Source organism: Danio rerio, chromosome 18 (genome assembly GCF_049306965.1).
Source record: "Danio rerio strain Tuebingen ecotype United States chromosome 18, GRCz12tu, whole genome shotgun sequence".
Lineage (NCBI taxonomy): Eukaryota > Metazoa > Chordata > Actinopteri > Cypriniformes > Danionidae > Danio > Danio rerio.
The window spans coordinates 26,057,997-26,063,711 of record NC_133193.1 but is presented as its reverse complement, the minus strand read 5'-3'; the positions used below and the strand labels follow the sequence as shown (position 1 = coordinate 26,063,711).

General features: G+C 40.5%; 1 long non-coding RNA gene across 1 annotated transcript; it reads left to right on the top strand.

Moving 5' to 3' along the window:
- The first annotated feature begins 296 nt into the window (after positions 1-296).
- On the top strand, positions 297-5,512 carry LOC141378834 (uncharacterized). Its single transcript, XR_012394321.1, has 2 exons — positions 297-556; positions 1,566-5,512. It is a non-coding gene; the product is annotated as an uncharacterized lncRNA (long non-coding RNA).
- Positions 5,513-5,715: the final 203 nt, after the last annotated feature.

Sequence of the window (5,715 nt, the reverse complement as noted above, 5' to 3'; positions counted from 1 at the left end):
AGACTTGTTTTTGATTGCTGATCATTTTAAACTGGTAGTTAACAGACAGGATCGTAAAGCTGAAATTAAGCAAAAGTTAACAGAGCAGTTGGTTGAGCTTAATGTTCTTATCATGCCAAATATTGAAATGGATGAGACGGCTGATCATGCAAGCCCTGGTGATGAGGTGGTGACTTTAGATATGGGAGATCAGAACGTGTGTAGTGGCAGTACAGATGCAGAAGCAGGGGTGGAGGCCGCTGTTGATACTAATGTTGGTTTGCCACCGTTTGAACTGTTCTCCCCATTCTCCATAGGTTCACGAGATGATGCGCGACTGAAAGTTCGCATGGCACGTCTTTATTATGATGCGCAAGAGCACACCCGTCGGGCTGAAATTGACTTGCGTTTGCAGATACGCAGACTCGAAATCGAGGCTGATACGCAGGTGAGACTGCGCCAGCTCGAGTTGGACGCTTCAAAGAAGGCTGTGGAGGCTATTAAGCCAGTTACAGCTTCTTCCTCTTCTTCTTCAAATGTATCTCCGGTGTCGACTTCATCCACTACAAGTTTTGACGTGAGTAAGCACATTGCGCTTGTTCCACACTTCAGAGAATCTGAAGTTGATTCTTATTTTAATGCGTTTGAACGCATTGCGACTTCATTGCACTGGCCACCTGAGTTCTGGTCTTTGTTACTGCAATGTAAACTTGTAGGCAAGGCAATGAAAGTTTATTCTACTTTATCACTTGAAGAGAGTTTAAAGTATGATTCAGTTAAATCAGCAATACTTCGTGCATGCGAATTAGTTCCCGAAGCTTATAGACAGAAGTTTAGGACGCATAGGAAAACTTCCAATCAAACTTTTGTGGAGTTTGCTAGAGAAAAGGGCACGCTTTTTGATAAATGGTCTGTAGCTAGTGATGTGGCAGATTTTAAATCACTGCGTGAGCTTGTTCTTTTAGAGGAGTTCAAGAATTGTTTGCCTGAGAAAGTGGTAGTTTATCTTAACGAACAGAAGGTAAATTCATTGTCACATGCCGCTGTTCTCTCTGATGAATTCATTTTAACTCACAAGAACGTATTTGTTCACTCACGTGTGGAGAATGCACCTGCCGTTCCAATTTTATCTAACACACAGTTTGTGCGCTCGAAAAATAATGCACCAAGAGTTGGCGATGAACGTAACTGTTACTATTGCCATGTAAAAGGTCATGTAATAGTTGACTGCCCCCGACTTAAACGAAAACAACAATCACAAGCTAAACCTGTAGGTTTTGTAAAGACTTTTAATCAGAGTGTGGCTGAAATCTCAAAAGATAAGGTGGAGGAGACGTTCCGTCCTTTTATTCTTAAGGGGTTAATTTCTCTGACTGGTCGTGATGAGGATCAAAAGGAAATCACAATGCTTCGTGATACAGGCTCGATGCAAAGTTTTATTGTTGAAAGTGCGATCAAATTTTCTGATGAGACGTCATGTCATTCTAGTGTAGTTGTGCAAGGAATTGAAATGGGATGTGTAAAGAGACCTTTGCATAATCTGCATTTAAAAAGTGATCTATGTTCTGGACTTGTCCGTGTTGCAGTTTGTTCTTCACTGCCTATGAAGGGGGTAGATTTTATCCTGGGCAATGATTTAGCCGGAGGAAAAGTCATGCCGTTATTAGAAGTTCTGGATGAACCGACAGAATGCACATCTGATGAGGTGGGTGAAGCCTATCCTCATGTTTTTCCTGTGTGCGCTGTCACTCGTGCGCAGTCGCGCAAAGAGATTGAATTGAATGACTCTTTCTTTCCTTCTGTTGTAAATGGAGAGGAAAAATTGAACTTTGAGAAAAAGAAACCAGAAAAGGTGAGGATTTTGCATGATGTAACTGACAAGAATTCATTGCATTTAAAGATCACGCGAGAAAAATTGATCACTGCACAGAAAGAAGACAAAACATTGACTACACTTTTTAATGCTGCAATTTCACATGATTTGGCCAAGACAAAAAGCGCTTACATTTTAGACAACGACTTGTTAATGCGTAAGTGGTGTTCGTCACCTGACAAGGCAGAATTGGATGCTTTTTATCAGATTGTTGTTCCTGCCCCATATCGCCCACATGTGTTATGCTTGGCACATGATCATCCACTTTCGGGTCATCTGGGTGTAAGGAAAACTTACAATCGGATTTTAAAACACTTTTTCTGGCCTGGATTAAAAAGTGATGTAACTCGATATTGCCGTTTTTGCCATGTTTGTCAAATTGCGGGAAAACCAAATCAGGTTGTTCCACCTGCACCGTTAAAACCCATACCTGTTCTTGGCGATCCATTCGAACATGTCCTTATTGACTGTGTAGGTCCGTTTAAAAAATCCAAAAGTGGTAATCAATTTCTGCTCACAGTGATGTGTTTAGCCACTCGATTTCCTGAAGCAATTCCTTTGAGAAAAGTCACTGCACCTGTTGTTGTTAAGGCATTAGTTAAGTTTTTCTCAACTTTTGGTTTGCCTAAAATAGTGCAAAGTGACCAGGGCACTAATTTCATGTCCAAGCTGTTCAAACAGGTCATGCAAAATTTAGGAATCACACATCGCACCTCCAGCGCTTACCATCCAGAAAGCCAAGGGGCTCTGGAGCGTTTTCACCAAACTTTGAAGTTGATGTTGAGGAAATATTGCATGCAGACTGGTAATGAGTGGGATGAAGGTATTCCAATGCTGATGTTTGCGATTAGAGAGAGTGTTCAGGAGTCACTCGGCTTTAGCCCAGCTGAGTTGGTCTATGGATACCAATTGCGCGGACCTTTGAAGGTTCTAAAAGATCAAATTCTGGAAACTGACAATTCAAAAACGAATGTTTTAGAGTACGTAACAAAGTTTCGAGCAAGGTTGCAGACCGCTTGTTCAATTGCTAGAGATTCACTTGCCCGTGCGCAAAAAGAAATGAAACGAACATTTGACAAAAAGGCAGTTGCGCGTTCTTTTAAGCCTGGTGACGCAGTTCTTGTTTTTATGCCTATACCTGGTTCTTCACTGTCAGCTAAATTTTTCGGACCGTATGAAGTGAAAGAAAAATTGAGCGAGACCAATTATGTGATCTGTACACCCGACCGAAGACGAAAAACCCGCACTTGTCATGTGAATATGCTTAAACTTTATCATTCGAGGGCACAGGATGATGCTGAGAAAATGACGGATAATGCTGTTATTTCTGTTGTGGCTGTGACAGAAAATCCTGTTGATGCTGATGAAGATGGGCTTATGTTTCCAAGTATTTCTCAGTCTACCGTGAGTTTGTCTAATTCTGAGATTTTAAAAGATCTTGATTCACATTTTAAAAACTTGACTGTTGATCAGAAACGCGATCTTGTGACATTAATTTCTGAATTTAAGTGTCTGTTTAATGATGTGCCAACACTCACAAATGTCATTCAACATGACATTGATGTCAAAGATGCTCGTCCAGTCCGACAGCACGCTTACAGAGTAAATTCTGTGAAACGTTCAGTTATGCAACAAGAGGTTGACTATTTGCTGGATAATGGTCTTGCTAAGCCTAGTTCTAGTCCATGGAGTTCTCCATGTATTTTAGTGCCAAAATCTGATGGTTCTTTTAGATTCTGCACAGATTTTAGAAAAGTGAATGCACTAACGATTCCTGACAACTATCCACTTCCTAGAATGGAGGATTGTGTTGACAATGTAGGATATGCCAACTTTGTGAGTAAATTAGACATGCTGAAAGGTTATTGGCAAATACCACTTTCGTCTAGAGCATCTGATATTGCTGCTTTTATCACTCCAGATGCGTTTGCACAATATACGGCCATGGCGTTCGGACTCCGAAACGCACCTGCTACCTTTCAGAGGTTAGTAAACACTGTTTTAGCTGGTATTCCTAATTGTAGCGCTTATTTGGATGATGTTGTTGTTTATTCCAGAGATTGGAGTGAACATTTGAAGTCATTACGTGATGTATTTCAACGTTTTGCAAGTGCTTCATTGACCCTTAACTTGGCAAAATGTGAGTTTGGTCAGGCGAAGGTGACTTATTTGGGAAAAGAAGTGGGACATGGTCAAGTTCGACCTGTGGAAGCGAAAGTTGAGGCTATATCTGAGTTCCCAGTTCCTACGACACGGCGTGAACTCCGAAGATTTCTCGGAATCGCTGGTTATTATCGCAGCTTCTGTAGAAATTTCTCGTCTGTGGTTAGTCCATTAACTTCACTCTTAAGCCCTTCTAAATCGTTTGTGTGGGATGAAAAATGCCAATATGCATTTGAGAGTGTGAAAACACTGTTGAGTAGTTCACCAGTTCTTGCAGCCCCTGATTTAAATCGTCCATTCAAACTTGAGGTTGATGCAAGTAATGTTGGCGCTGGTGCTGTGTTACTGCAAGATGATGAGCAGGGTATAGCTCACCCGGTGAGTTATTTTTCGAGGAAGTTTAACAAGAATCAGTTAAACTATTCTGTGATTGAAAAGGAAACACTTGCTTTAATTTTTGCATTGCAACACTTTGAAGTTTATGTTGGATGTAGTGTACAGCCTTTGATAGTTTTTACGGATCATAGTCCACTGACATTTCTTTCAAAGTTGTATAATCACAATCAGAGATTGACACGGTGGTCACTCTTCTTGCAAAGTTACAACTTGGATATTAGGCACAAGAAGGGAGTTGAGAATATTCTAGCGGATGCACTGTCACGAGTATAAACTTTTTTTTTTTGTTTGTTTTAAAAAAGAGTTTATTCTTAAGTGGGGGAGTGTTACGAACCGCACAGTTTTGCTGCATGTATGTTCTTTCTGTCTCTCTCTCTCTCTCTCTCTGTACCGGCCCTGTCATTTTCTCAGGTACCGCCTACTTTGGAGCACTATTGGCTGACAGGACTGCCAATCCTAATCAGCCGTGTGACGGTGACATCTCTCTCTGCCAATCGCGTTCGTTGCAGAGCCCTTTAAAAACGGAAGCGGCAACGGGAGAAATCAGCTGTTGTTGTTTTGGCGTGTTGTCTGTTTGGTGGTGTCCGTGTGCGTTGTCGCTGTTACTGATGTGTGCTTTGATTGAGATCTATTGATGTTGACTTTGAGTGAGTAACTGATGACTTTGAGTGAGATTTGTTTGAGAGTTCGGACGTGTGTTTCTACATCTATAGCCCGCTAATGCTCCATTCAAAACCTTCTGTGACTTGACAAGGGAGATCTGGAACAACATAGTAAGTCACGTGACATACATATTTGCACGCAGGATTATTGATGTATAGACACACTAGTTAGCGAAGTGCGCTAATTTTGTATTTTTATTTATTAGTTAGAGTAAGTTCAGGGCGCTTTGCGCTGAAGACTTTTCTTTTCATATTGTTATTTTCTTATTTAGTGGATTGGGGAGGAGATTAAGGGAATGTTTTTGTTATATTTATTTCTTTGATTTCCATGCGCAAACTTCAGTTCCCTCTCCTATTTGTCTTGGTTCTTTTCAAATTTATCTTATGGTTTGTAAATATTGTAAATAATGTGGGAGCAATAAATCTTTTGCGGTGCTAATTTGTTGTTTGGTGTTTTCTTTTGCCATTTTTCAACATCAGTTTATACTTTGGTCATCTTTATGTTACTCCTTTTAATACCCTAGACAAATTGCCATCAAGGATCGTAACAGGACCATAAAAATAAAATTATATCCCTAGTCTCTATAAGCATGTTTCTTTTGGTTAAGCAAATATACTCATAATGGTGTTTTCCCCTACAAG